General features: G+C 43.3%; 1 protein-coding gene and 1 non-coding gene across 6 annotated transcripts in view; one reads left to right on the forward strand and one right to left on the reverse strand.

The window, feature by feature from the left end:
- FARS2 (phenylalanyl-tRNA synthetase 2, mitochondrial) overlaps window positions 1-15,456 on the reverse strand; it is a 540,234-nt gene that overhangs the window by 206,911 nt on the left and 317,867 nt on the right. The window lies entirely within an intron of this gene.
- On the forward strand, window positions 13,643-13,749 carry LOC139004510 (U6 spliceosomal RNA). The gene has a single exon (XR_011470392.1). It is a non-coding gene; the product is annotated as a U6 spliceosomal RNA (small nuclear RNA).

Here is a 15,456-nt window from a genome sequence, read left to right on the forward strand (position 1 = left end):
GCCTCAAAACAAGAAAAGTTCTATTGGGACGGTATCCACAAATTACCTGAAAGATGGGGAAAATGTGTAGCTAGCAATGGACATTACTTTGAATAAAGCACTTCTGATGTTTCTCTTGAAATTATCATGTTTTCTTTGATTGCAAAATCAAAGGGAACAGAATAAAGGTCCCAGAAATTGATCCAAGCCATTACGCTCAATTAATATTTGACAAAGGAGGCAATAACATGCAATGGAATAAAGACAGTCTCTTCAATAAATGGTTCTGGGAAAATTAGACAGATACATGCAAAAAAAATGAAACTAGATCACTAACTTACACCATACACAAGAATAAACTCAAAATGAATAATATACATAAATATAAATCACAAAACCATGAAATCCCAGAAGAAAACATAGGCACCAAAATCTCAGACATCTAACGTAGCAGAATTTTCACTGATATATCTCCTAGGACAAGACAAAGGAAAAAATAAACAAATGGGACTACCTCATAATAAAAAGCTTCTGTGCAGTATAAGAAACCACCACCAAAATGTAAAGGGAACCCCCAGTATGAGAGAACATATTCACCGATGATACATGTGATAAGGGTTAATTTCCAAAATATATAAAGAACTCATACAATTCAACAAAAGGAAGACAAGTAACCCAATGATAAAATGAGCACAGAATCTGAATAGATACTTCTCCAAAGAGGACATACAGATGGCCAATAGACATGAAAAAATGCTCAACATCATTAATCATCAGATAAATGCAAATAAAAACTATAATGAGGTATCACTTCACATCTGCCAGAATGGCTTCATTAATAAATCAACAAAAACATGTTGGTTAGGACGTGGAGAATAGGGAACACTAGTACACTGCTGGTGGGAATGCAGATTGGTATAGCCACTATGGAAAACAGTATGAAGTTTATTCAAAAAATTAGTAATGGGCACATGTCCGGGTCGCAGGCTTGGTCTCCAGTGGGAGGTGTGCAGGAGGCAGCCGATCAATGATTCTATTTCATCATTGATATTTCTATCTCTGTCTCCCTCTCTCTTCCTCTCTGATATCAATAAAAATATATTTTAAAAAAATTAAAAATGGAACTGCTGTTTGACCCAGTGTTCCCACTTCTAGAGATATATCCTAAGAATCCTGAAACATCAATCAGAAAGAATATATGCAGCCCTATATTCTCGGCAGCGTAATTTACGATAGCTAAGATTTGTAAACAGCCCAAGTACCCATTACTAGGAGTGGGATAAAAAGCTGTGGTACATGCCCTGACTGTTTGGCTCAGTGGATAGAGCGTCGGCCTGCAAACTGAAGGTTCCAGTGTTCGGTTCCAGTCAAGGGCGTGTACCTTGGTTGCGGGCACATCCCCAGTGGGGGGTGTGCAGGAGGCAGCTGATCGATGTTTCTCTCTCATTGATGTTTCTGACAACTATCCCTCTCCCTTCCTCTCTGTAAAAAATCAATGGAATATATATTTTTTAAAAAAGCTGTGGTACATTTATATACTGGAGTACTATGCCTCTGTAGAAAAGAAGGATCTCTTACCCTTTCCAACAGCATGGATGGACCTGGAGAATATTATGCTGAGTAAAATAAGCCAGTCAGAGAAAGACAAATAACACACAATATCACTTATATGTGGAATCTACTGAATATAATAAACTGACAAACAAAATAGGGCCAGAGGCATGGATGCCTGGAACAGACCAACAGATCTCAGAGATTAGGGAGATGGGGAGATAGGAAGAGATTAATCAAAGATCTTATATATGCATAGCCTATGGATACATAGTGTTGTGAAGGCCTGATATAGAGCTGAGGCTGAGTGGATGAGGGCAAAAGGGAGAAAATGGGGAACATCTGTAATACTGTCAACAATTTTTTTTTTCAAAAGTTAAAAGGAGAATTACTATACAATCTGGCAATTCTACTTCTGGGTATATATGCAAAAGAACTGGAAGCAGAGTCTTAAAGAGGTATTTATATATTGATGTTCCATCAAAATGTGGAAACAACCCAAGTGTCTACCAACAAATGAATAGATAAACAAAACATGTCACAAGAAGACTTAATTATATGACAGAGAATGAAGTGGTGGTTGCCAAGGGCCATGGGAGAGATTGTTGAGAATTAATTATTTCATGGTTATGGAGTTTCAGTTTGGGATGATGAAAAAGTTCTGGAAAACAAATGAGGGTGATAGTTGCACAATGTGAATGAACTTTTTGACACCAAACTATATACTTTAAAATCTATCTATCTATATATATATATCTACACTAATAAAAGAGAAACATGCAAATTGGTATCACTCTGCTACGCCTACCAGCCAATCAGAGCGACTATGCAAATTAACCCAACAAAGATGGCGGTTAATTTGCAAACGCAGGCGCAGAGCAAAGACTCCAGTCAGAGTGAAGACTGAAGACAAGCCTGAAGACTGAAGAGGCTTGGCTTCTCCACTGCGGCTGCAGCGGAGAAGCCAAGCCTCGCTGCGGCTGGAGGGGAGAAACCAAGCCTCGCTGCAGCCGGAGGGGAAAGGCCTAGCCTCAAGGCTTGGCTTCTCCACTGAGGCCGGACCAAAGGTCTGGGTCCCGGGTGCTAGAGAAAAACCGGTGCCGGCAGCCAGGGGAAGGAAGGCCTATTGCGTGAATCTTTGTGCAACGGGCTTTGTGTGTGTGTGTGTGTGTGTGTGTGTGTGTACACACTAGAGGCCTGGTGCACAAAAATTTGTGCACTCAGGGGGTCCCTCAGCCCAGCCTGTGCCCTCTTGCAGTCTCGGACCCCTCGGGGGATATCTACCTGCTGGCTTAGGCCCACTCCCCAGGGGATCGGGCCTAAGCTGGCAGTCAGACATCCCTCTGGCAGCCCAGGAGCCCTCAGGGGATGTCCACTTGCCACCGGGGAGCAGGCCTAAGCTGCAGTCGGACATCCTTAGCACTGCTGAGGAGGTGGGAGAGGCTACTGCCACCACTGCTGTGCTGGCAGCCATCAGCCTGGCTTGTGGCTGAGCAGAGCTCCCCCTATTGGAGTGCACTGACCACCAGGAGACAGCTCCTGCATTGAGCGTCTGCCCCTGGTGGTCAGTGTGTGTCATAGTGACAATTAATTTCCAGTGGTTCTGCTGTTAGGGTCAATTTGCATATTACCCTTTTATTATATAGGAGGATAGAGGCCTGGTGCATGGGTGGGGTCCAGCTGGTTTGCCCTGAAGGGTGTCCTGGATCAGGGTGGGGTCCTGCTGGGGTGCTTGGCCAGCCTGGGTGAGGGGCTGAGGGCTGTTTTCAGGCTGGCCACACCCCCTTCAGGGTGGAGGTCCCCGATGGGGTGCCTGGCCAGCTGGGTGAGGGGCTGATGGCTGTTTGCAGGCTGGTCAAGCTTCCCAGTGGGGACCCTCACCCCATAGGGGTTTGGCCAGCCTGGGTGAGGGGCTGATGGCCGTTTTCAGGCTGGCCTCACCCCCCTTCAGGTTGGGGGTCCTTACTGGGGTGCCTGACCAGCCTGGGTGAGGGGCTGAGGGCTGTTTGCAGGCTGGCCACAGCCCCTTCAGGGTGGGGGGCCCTACTGGGGTGCTGGCCAGCCTGGGTGAGGGGTTGATGGCCATTTTCAGGCTGGCCACACCCCCCTTCAGGTTGGGGGTCCTTACTGGGGTGCCTGACCAGCCTGGGTGAGGGGTTGAGGGCCGTTCTGAGGCTGGCCATGGCCGCAGTCTGGAAGCAGTTATCTGGGATTTATTTATCTTTTATAATTGAAACTTTGTAGCCTTGAGCGGAGCTCAGGACGGGCAGGGCAGGCAGGAAGCTTGGCTTCCTCCATTGCCATGGGCAACCCAAGCCTCCTGCTGGCTCCAGCTCCGTGGCCTCTGCCATCTTAGTTGGGTTAATTTGCATATTCACCCCTGATTGGCTGGTGGACGTGGCTTGTGGGTGTAGCAGAGGTACAGTCAATTTGCATGTTTCTCTTTTATTAGGTTAAAGGCTAATATGCTGAGTGTCCATCTGACCAGTCGCTATGATGCGCACTGACCACCAGGGGGGGCAGACGCTCAACAGTGGAGCTGCTGTGACACGCACTGGCCATGTACAGAGAAACAGCACCGAGGACCTGGGACCCACAAAGCAACACTCGGCTTCCCCCAAGTGGAACACAGGCCTCGCCACCACCCTGGAGCGACAGCCACCAAATCGCAGCCGATGCTGCTGAGACCCCATGGCGTAAAATGTGGCCCACAACCCAGCCAAGCCCAGCCCAGCCCAGCCCAGCCCGGCTGTGGGTGCTGGGTAATGATGTCATGCCGGGAACCAATTCCAGCATGTCATAATTTCAAGAGTTTCATCAAAAGGTTGATGAGACTTGGGGACTCAACAGGGTTGAGCCACACATGTAGTCACCTGTTGGGAATGGCTTGAAGGCATTTACGCAAACCTGAATAGGAAACTGATTGTGGCTGCCAGACAGCTAAAAGGCATCTTAATCTACATGTTATTGCCTCCTACTGGCCAAACACCTGTACAGCGGTAGGCTAATTCCCCCATTCTGACAATGGACTCTGTATTAAACCCTGACCCTTTGAAGTGTATATCTCTGCCTTGCCTCAGGACAAATTGTGTTAATAAAAAGCATGGGGTCCTGGGGACGACGGGAGAACCTAAGACCTTAGACTTAAGATCTTGGATCTTAGCTCCTTTAGCTAAGTTCCTCTGACCCCCAAATGCCTTTCAAAATTATAACTCATTTCTGGACTCTTTATTAGTCTCTGGATTCCTATGTCATCTACGCACAGCCTCTTCTCCAGATTCCTGAACCCTTCTTGATGCTGGGACAAGAATCCCGGCAATGTCACATAGCAATGCCTAGCTTCCTTTCCCTAGCGACGACTAGCCTCCTTGCAGTTTCTTCAGCACAGGAACAGGACTTGCTTTATAGCCAGGGGCAAACATTTCACACTTTAACCAAATGTTTTTGAAGCATTTTCACGTGCCTCATCTCATTTGATCCTCACAGAAGTCCTGGAGTAGGTAGATAGGAGACTCTGTAGAATCCTATTTTCTTTTCATTAGCTGGAAAACAGACATTTAGAAAGCTTAGAAACTTGACCCAACTGAAAAGAAGTAAGAAATGGTGGACCCTGAAAATGACTTCAGGTTTTTTCAATGTGCAAAATATAGTCAAACACTGCTGCAGTTAAATATTTTACCCTCTGTTCTCTCTGAGTGATCTACAATAATAATCTGCTTTGTGTTGGTACTTACTGCTGTGTTGCTGACAATTACCTGAAAGAGAAGTTGGGGTGCCTCACTGGGCTGGAAAAAGTTTAACTAAATCAGAAAGCAGATCTGCTAGTAATTAAGCAAGTTTACCTATTTATATAAAGCTCTTGCTGGGGCCAATCACATGCATGTGTTTCTATCTGTTATTGTCAGTTGTTAATTTGGTTGACACTTCTATTCTAGAAAAAGGGCAAATAGTGATATTAAAATATTTCTTCTAATTAATTTCCTTTCAATGTGCACAAATTCATGCACTGGGCCACTAGTGATTCAATAATATCAGCCCAAGATGACAGCATAGGTAAATACCTGTACTTGCCATCTTCCACAACCACATCAAAATTACAACTAAAATACCTGAACCACCTGAAAACTGGCTGAATGGAAATCGTACAACTAGAGAAGTAAAGAAAGTACATAGAGACTAGTAGGAGGGGTAGAGGCATGGAACAGGTTGGTCCGACCCCCACATGTGTGGTTTTTTAGGAGGGTGAACATCTCTGCAAAGGCATCCTGTGAAGAGAAAGGGATCCCAGCCCCACACCAGACCCCCAGCTCAGGATTCCAGACCTTGGAAAAGCTTCAGGATGTAAATGCCTGTGGGAACTGTGGCCACCCTGGGGATTCCCTGAGACCCCACCCCATCTAATTTGCAGCCCCACCCAAGCTGTTTGCAAGCAGCTTTTCCCTATAAGTGGCCTGTCCTGGCTCAGACTTCAGAGTTTTCTAAAATCTCTCAAACAAGTTGAAACTGGTGACAGCATGCCCCAAACCTATCAATAAAAGGCCGAAGATGCAGCACTAGCACCAACTTGCCTTGCCTCACAGTTTGGCCTTGCCTGGACACTTCTAAGCCCAATACAAATAGCAAATAGTAGCCATCTGCAGATCTCTCTGTAGCTTCTGCTGGGTGGCTCCAGGCAGTGCCTGACTTTGCACCTCCTTAAAGGCCCCAGAGCCAGTGCACTCAGTAGACAGCTTCAGACCATAGCAGATAACAACTCTATACATCCACAAGTGACACACTCAGTGAGCACCAAAGGCCCACTGAAGCAAGTCCTCCTCCATAGAGGTGTTTATGCATAGCAGCTCTTCCACTGTAGCTGCAGCAGGTCCTCACAGCCAATTGGCTTGGAGGTCAACTCCTCCCAATGATGCCAACAGCAATCAAGTCTCAACTACAACAAAACTGTGCATACAGCCCACATAGGGGTGCACCTAGAATGCCTAGCTCAGCTGACTGGGAAGGCTGAGTCACTGGGCCCTATAGCACACCTGCAGCACAAGGCCACTCTACTAATTGCAGGAAACATAGCAGCTCTACCTAACACAAAGAAAAAAACACAGGGAAGCATCTGAAATGTGGAGACAATGAAATAGGTCAAAAATAAAAGAAATGGAAGCAAGAAAACTACTGGATACAGAGTTCAAAACAATGGTTATAAGGTTGCTCAAGGATCTTAATGAGAGCTTCAAGGGATTTAATGAGAGTGTTAAGGGACTTAATGAAACTTTCAAGGATCTTAGTGAGAATTTCAAAGAAATGTAAAAGGACCAGTCAGGAATTAAGCATACACTAACTGAAATAAAGAATAATTTACAGGGATTCAACAGTAGAGTAGAGGATGCCAAGAATCAAATCAATAATTTGGAACATGAGGAAGCAAAAATCACCCAATCAGAAGAGCAAAAAGAAAAAGAATCCAAAATTATGAATATAGTGTTAGGAGCCTCTGGGACAACTTCAAGCATACCAACATTCCCATAATGGGGGTACCAGAAGGAGAAGAAAGAGAGAGCAAGATGTTGAAAACCTATTTGAAAAATGACAGAAAACTTCCCCTCCCTAGTGAAAGAGGTAGACTTATAAGTGCAGCAAGCATAGAGAGTCCCAAACAAGAGGACCCCAAAGAGGCCCACACAAAGACACATCATAATAAAAATGCCAAGGGTTAGAGACAAAGACAGAATCTTAAAAGCAGCAAGAGAAAAGTAGTTAGTTATTTACAAGGGAGCGCCCATACGACTGTCAGCTGATTTCTGAACAGAAACTTTGCAGGCCAGAAGGGCGTGGCAAGAAATATTCAAAGTGATGAATAGCAAGGACCTACAACCAAAATTACTCTACCCAGCAAAGCTGTCATTTAGAATTGAGGGTCAGATAAAGAACATCACAGACAAGGAAAGGTAAAGGAGTTCATCACCACCAAACCAGTATTACATGAAATGTTGAAGGTATTCTTTAAGAAGAGGAAAAGGAAGAAGGAGAAGGGGAGGAGATAAAAGATATGAACAATAAAATGGCAACAAATACATATCTATCAATAATTGAATCTAAAAATCAAACGAACAGAAGATCTAATGAACAAAATGAATTGATGAATAAAATAGAATCAGAGGCATGGAACCATGGAACATACTGACAAATCTCAAAGGGACGATGGGTGGGGCCGGGGGGCAGGAAGAGATTAACCAAAGATCTTAGCTATGGACACAGACAGTAGGGTGGTGAAGGGCCTGGGGTCAGGGCAGAAATGGGTGGAGAGGGGCAAGGTGGGGAATAAAGGGGGACATCTATAGTACTCTCAACACTAAAGATTCTAAAAAAATGATTTAATGGTAAATTGTATGTTATATGTATTTTACAATTTAAGATATATGTATATACATTGCATATATTATATAATAATTTATAATATATTCAATATCTGTTCATGTATTTATATATATATATACATGTTTGAGTGGACTCAAGGTTATTACTTTAAGATTATCAAATTGACTCATCTGTATAAAAGTATGCTTTGTTTGTGTGGGAGAAGGGTTAGGTTCCTAATAGTTCAGAAGCCTAGGTCTATCTTGGAAATGGGCTGTGCCAATGAATGTCAGGGCAGGGAAAAGGCTGAGTAACAAACCGATTCCTGCTATATACCTTGGTTTCTCGTGAACAAGGACTCATCCAAAAACCTAACTACTGAAGAAAATTATTGCCTCATGATCTCATGTCAGCTTCCTGCCATGCTGCTGGTATGAGTTCATGCTTTCAATCACCTCTTCCTTTACAGGGAAAAGAAAGAAGCCCAGAGAAAAAGAATGAAACAGAGTCTCTTGAACCAAACTCCCACTAACCTGCTAACTACATAATCAAGAGGTAGATATTTTATCTATTTATTATTTTTTTTAAATATATTTTTATTTACTTCAGAGAGGAAGAGAGAGGGCAATAGAGATAGGAACATTAATGATGAGAGAGAATCACTGATTGGCTGCTTTCTGCAAGCCCCACACTGGGGATCAAGCCTGCAACCCAGGCATGTTCTCTGATCAGAAATTGAACTGTGATCTCCTGGTTCATTGGTTGATGCTCAACCACTGAGCAACACCAGCCAGGCTGAGCATTTTAAAAAATGACATTAAAAGACTAGTTGTCAACTCAGGCACTCTTGGGCCAAGTGGAGGACATGCAAGGCTGAAAGACAAGGAAGGATGAACAGAGTGTTTGTGATTTTCAAAAGGGAGAAAATTAGTATATGTTCAAAGTGGGTTGGAAAACTAGACTTCTGAAACACTGAAAAATCATAATATGCAGAAACACAACCAACAATATCATCGTCCAGAACTCACTTTAGAAAAAATTTAATATTACAGAATAATTAAGGACTTTAAAGTATCATAATAAAGATATTCAAATTGCTAAACAAAGTAACTAACAGTCATTTTTTAAATCAAGGAATTAGGAAACAAAACCAAGAAGAAATGATATAAGAAGTTAGAGGGGAAAAAACCAAACAAACAGTGATCTTAAAAATAGATGTAATAGTTATGTTAAAAAACTCAAAAAATTATTAAGTTAATAGAAGGTACTGAGAAATTGACAAAAAGTAGTTACATGGCTGATAACTAAGAAGCTCCAATATATAAGAGCGGACCCAGAAAAAGGTGGTGGACAGAGGAGGAGAATCATATTCATAGAGCTAACAACACAGACTTTTCTGGAGTTGAATAAAAGTACCCTTCAAGTGGCATAAATAAAGATAAATCTCATGGCAAGATGCATCACAGTAAAATTGGAAAGTCTTAAATATTACCCAAGAGAAAAGGCATCATTATCTAGAAAGAAATAATAATTCGGTTAACATCAGACTTATCAAGAACAAAGGTCAGAAGTAGTGTATTCAAAGTGCTTTGGGAGAATGACAACCTTTCTAGAATTTTATATCCCACTAAATTATCATGCAAGAATGAGGACCACATAAACACATTTCAGATATACAAAGAGCAAAAGAGTTTACTAATTATAATCCCTCACATAAGAAATATTCAAAGGATATACTTTATTAAGAAAAAAGGCAAACTCTAGAAGAAAGCTTAGTATAAAAAAAGATGAGCACAAAATTTAATAAAATGTTAGTAAATGTGCTTAACTATTGACTAATTAAAAATAGCGTTTTTTAAAAATTTACTGATTTGAGAGAGGGGGGAAAGGGAGAGAAAGAGAGAGAGAGAGAGAGAGAGAGATTGAGATTTGCTGTTCTACCCTTTCATGCATTCATTGGTTCTTGTATGTGCCCTGACTGGGGATCGAATGTGCAACCTTGGTGTATGGGGACAATGTTCTAACTAACTGAGCTACCCGGCAAGGGAAAAATAGTTCTTTTAAATATATATATATATATATATATATATATATATATATATATATATATAATGTAATATGCAAATTAGCTGTGATGTCGTAATGGCTCACAACCGGATCATTAGCATATTAGCTCTTTATTAGCTCCTATGCACACTGCAGGGCATTGCTCCAGAGACTGGGCGAAAGCGAGGAGGCACAGGGAGAAGGCGGGACTAGCCCGAGGCAACCAGAAACATTTCTGGTTGCTGGCTTTATCACCTTCAGACTGGAGGGTGAGCGGTGCCTTGGGAGAAGGCAGTAGGGAGAAGGTGAGAAGGGTGGCGCTGTGCAGGAGCAGGCAGAAGGGAGAAGGTGAAAAGGCCGGTGCCACAGGAGAAGGCAAAAGGGAGAAGGTGAAAAGGCCGGTGCCACGGGAGAAGGCAGTAGGAAGAAGGTGAAAAGGCCGGTGCCACGGGAGAAGGCAGTAGGGAGAAGGTGAAAAGGCCGGTGCCACGGGAGAAGGCAGTAGGAAGAAGGTGAAAAGGCCGGTGCCATGGGAGAAGGCAGTAGGGAGAAGGTGAAAAGGCCGGTGCCATGGGAGAAGGCAGTAGGGAGAAGGTGAAAAGGCCGGTGCCACAGGAGAAGGCAGAAGGGAGAAGGTGAAAAGGCCGGTGCCACAGGAGAAGGCAGAAGGGAGAAGGTGAAAAGGCTGGTGCTGCCCATGAGCAGGCAGAAGGGAGACTGTGAGAAGGCCAGCAGTGTGCACAAGAAGGGAGAAGGTGAAAAGGCTGGTGCCGGGGGAGAAGGCAGAAGGGAGAAGGTGAGAAGACTAGCACCTTGGGAGAAGGCAAAGGGAGAAGATGAGAAGGTTGGCGCCTCAGGAGAAGTTGAAAAGACCAGCGCCTGGGGAGAAGGTGAGAAGGCCGGCACCGTGCATGAGAAAGCAGAAGAGAGATGGCAGAATGGAGAAGGTATCAGTTAGGCAGGGGGATCAGGCCAGGATGGGAGAGCAGATAGGCAGTTAGGGGGAGAGCAGATAGGCAGTTAGGGGGAGAGCAGATAGGCAGTTAAGGGGATCAGGCCAGGAGAGGAGAGCAGTTAGGCAGTTAGGGGAATCAGGACAGAGGGGAGAGCCGTTAGGCAGTTAGGGAAATCAGGCTGGCAGGGGAGAGCAGTTAGGAGCAATCAGGCAGGTAGGCAGAGAGGTTTGGGGTGATTAGGCAGGCAGGCAGGCAGAGGCAGAGGCAGTTAGGGGCGATCAGGCAGGCAGGCAGGTGAGTGGTTAGGAGCCAGTGGTTACAGATTACGAGAGAGATCCCGGATTGGAGAGGGTGCAGGCCGGGCTGAGGAACCCACCCCCACCCCCCGCAAAAATTTCGTGCACTGGGCCTCTAGTCTATATATATAAAAGGCTAATATGCAAAGTGCCCCCTCGGGAGATCAAGACCCCGGCCGGCAGTAGGAAGTAAGGCCCCAGCCGGCAGCTGGAAGGCCCCAATCAGCCTTGATCGCAGGCCAGGCCTAGGTACCCTACCCATGCATGAATTTCGTGCACTGGGGCTCTAGTAATAAGAGAATATTACAAACAACTCCATGCCACTACATTTGAAAGTTAGAGGAAATGGACAAACTCCTAGGAAAAACTACAATTTACACAAAATAAAACAAAATCCGTATAGTTTAATAACAGAAAAAATGTAATCTATGAATTAAAACTTCCCACATAGAAAACACCAAGCCCAGAAGAGTTCACTGGTAAATTTGATCAAAAACTCATGAAAGAAATAACAATAATCTTCAAAATATTCTCCTAGAGAATAGAAAAAGGAAATACTTCCAAATTAGTATTATGAGTACAGCACAATCTTAACATCAAAACCTGGTAAGAACATAAGAAACACAGAAAGTTGCAGACCTATCTTACCCCTGAATGCAGATTTAGAAATCCTAAATATTTGCAAATCAAATCTAGAAGTATATAAAAACGATAATGAATTTCAACCAAATTATGTTTACGCAAAAATAACCACTATGTCATACATAATGATATCACCTCAAAATATATGGAAGGGCCTAAATTTTAAGTTATTTATGATAAAATCTCTTAGCAAACTAGAAATATAAACATCCCTTATTTGATAAAAGGCTTTACAAAAAACATACAGCAATCCCTTTAAATAAATAATTTCAAAATTTTCAAGATCAGACATTAAGTTTTAATTTTAAATTATCATAGTTCATTTAGTTCAATCTCCCCAATCCTATATAACAAAAGCCTAATATGCTAAGTGTCCAGTTGTCTGGTTGTCCATTCAACCAATCAAAGCGTAATATGCTAGTGATATGCTAAGGCCATTCAACCACTTGCTATGACATGCATTGACCACCAGGTAGCAAAAAGTCAACCAGTCGCTATGACGTGCACTGACCACCAGGGGGCAGATGCTCTGACTGATAAATTAGCTTGCTGCTGGGGTCCAGCCAATCAGGAATGAGCAAGATGGGCCAGACATGCCCTGGAGCCCTCCCATGGCCCCTCCCCGGCTGGCCAACCTCCCATGTCTCTCACCAGCCCTGTTCATGCACCGGTGGGGTCTCTCGGCCTGGCCTGTGCCCTCTCACAATTCGAGACCCCTCGGGGGATGTAGCAGAGCTGGTTTCAGCCTGATCCCACAGGGCCAAGGGACCCCACTGGTGCATGAATTCGTGTACCAGGCCTCTAGTTAAATTTATAAGAATCAAAGAATCATTGTGGTTAAATAACTTTTTTGAAGTCAGTATAAATTTTCTTTTGAGTTTAGATCTACAAGCACCCTGGAATTCACTTTTAAAAAAAATATATATATATATATTATTGATTTTTTAAAGAGAGGAAGGGAGAGGGATAGGTAGTTAGAAACAACAATGAGAAACATCAATCAGCTGCCTCCTGCAAACCCCCTACTGGGGATGTGCCTGCAACCAAGGTACATGTCCTTAATCAGAATTAAACCTGGGACCCTTGAGTCCCCAGGCTGATGCTCTATCCACTGTGCCAAACTGGTTAGGGCTGGAATTCACTTCTGAATAATTAGTAATATGGGGTCATTTCATTTTTTCCACGTGGATTCTCAACTATCCCTCCTCCACTTGCATTAAGGCTTTCCTCCTGCCTTTCTGTTCCCTAGTGCAGATGATATCATAAGTCTAGCATAACACAGTTGTGTTTCTGGGATCCTTATTGCATTCTGTGGGCCTGCATATCTGTCTTGCATCAGGTCACACTCTTGCAATTTTTGTAGCTTTTAAAAAGACATTAGATGAAGCAAATCTTTCCACTTAGTTATTTGCCGTTTCCTGGCTCTCCCTATTTCCATATACATTTTAGAATCAGCTCATCAACTTTCTCATAAAATCTCTCTGGAATTTCTATTATTTAACTACTTTGGCTGTTTAATATACATTTGGAAGCAATTCTAGAAATTATTTTTGGATATATGCAAATAACACAAGAATGGTGAACATCAAATTGAAGTCAGTGGTCATCTCTGGGGAGGAAAACAGGAAGGAGAAATGTCATCAGAGAGGCATAACTTTGTTTCTAATGCTTTCACTCTTTAAAAGAGTCTGTGGTAAAATCCTACCATAGTAAATAGAAGTAGACATTTGGGTGGAGGGCACAGAGTCCTATTTATTAGAAAATCAAGACAAGGAATATATGCATGTATGTTTAGAATATTTCAGCACTTTAAAAATGAATAAAGTGCTCACTTCAGCAGCACATACACTAAAATTGGAATGATACAGAGAAGATTAGCATGACCTCTGAGCAAGGATGACATGCAAATTCGTGAAGCATTCCATATTTTTTTAAAAATAAATAAATAAATAATAAAAATAGTCCTGGCCGGTGCTCAGTTGTTTGGAGCATTATCCTGTACACCAGAAGGTTGCAGGTTCAATCTGGGAGGCAATCAATTGATTCTTCTCTCTCACATTGATGTTTCTCTCTCGCCCTTCCTTTCTCTCTAAAAATCAATAAAAATCCTCGGGTGAGGATTAAAATAATGAATAAATATAAAATAGCTACTTAGTATGCAAATACCAATTAACATGGAGTTCAAACTCTGCCAAATGGACTCTAGGAGGGCCATCCCATATAATAAAAGAGAAACATGTAAATTGATGGTCCCTCTGCTATGCTCAGGAGTATGCAAATTAATCTGACAAAGATGGCGGGTTAATTTGCATATGCAGGTGCCAAGTACCCCGGGAGGCAATGGCAGCCCCGAGCTCCTGGGACCTTCGTCAGCCCTACGAGGCAAAGCCGGCCACGCCTAGCCATGCCCACGGGCTCCCAGGACCTTCGCCAGTGGGAGAGTGGGCAGAGAGTGGGAGGTTTGGGGGACTTGGCAGAGTAGGAGGCCGCTGGACATAGAGAAGAACGAGAGAGAGGGTGGCTTGGAGGGCGTGGCTCCCTCTGTCACCCCAGCTTCATCACAGCTGTGGAAACTGACAGCAGGGAGGAGGAAGTCCCACCCCCACAGAATTAGCCAGAATCAGCCTTTGGTCAGACAGCTCTCAGTGGCCTGACAGCCAGGACTCTCATTCACCTGCATCTCAGACTGTGACAGTAGAGAGGTGGGACTATGTCTAAAGAACAACTGTTGGTACAACGTAGCTCTGCAGCCAAAAGATGCCCACGTTATCGACAGAAAATGTCTGAAGAGCAACGTGCATCTGATCTTGAAAGAAGGTGGCACCTGCGATAGAATGTATCTGAAGACCAGCTATTGGAAAAACGTTGCTCTGATGCCGAAAAACATCGGCGTCATCGACAGAAAATGTCTTAAGACCAACGTGCCTTTGAAGTTGAAAGAAGGTGGTGGTGACGACAGAATATGTCTAGAGAACAGTCATCAACAAGTACTACCAATACTGGTAGGAACTTCCTTCTCAGCAAAAATGGAGTACATGAGGATGCAATTCTCGAACATAGTTGTGGTGGAATGACTGTTCGATGTGAATTTTGCCTATCACTAAATTTCTCTGATGAAAAACCATCCGATGGGAAATTTACTTGATGTTGTAGCAAAAGAAAAGTCTGTCCAAATGATATACATTTTCCAGATTACCCAGCATATTTAAAAAGATTAATGAAAAACGAAGATTCTAACAGTAAAAATTTTGTGGAAAATATTCATTCCATAAATAGTTCTTTTGCTTTTGCTTCCATGGGTGCAAATATTGCATCGCCATCAGGATATGGACCGTACTGTTTTAGAATACACGGACAAGTTTATCACCGTACTGGAACTTTACATCCTTCGGACGGTGTTTCTCGGAAGTTTGCTCAACTCTATATTTTGGATACGGCCGAAGCTACAAGTAAAAGATTAGCAATGGCAGAAAAACCAGGGCTGCTCAGAAAGACTCATGATCAACATCAACAACCTCATGCCATGAAATAAATGAATTAACAAAATCGTACAAGATGCTACATGAAGTAGAAAAGGAAGTCCAATCTGAAGCAGCAGCAAAAGGTATTGCTCCCACAGAAGTAACAACGGCAATTAA

Source organism: Myotis yumanensis, unplaced genomic scaffold (genome assembly GCF_028538775.1).
Source record: "Myotis yumanensis isolate MYYU_CA2020_CCGP unplaced genomic scaffold, mMyoYum1.0.hap1 SCAF_2, whole genome shotgun sequence".
Lineage (NCBI taxonomy): Eukaryota > Metazoa > Chordata > Mammalia > Chiroptera > Vespertilionidae > Myotis > Myotis yumanensis.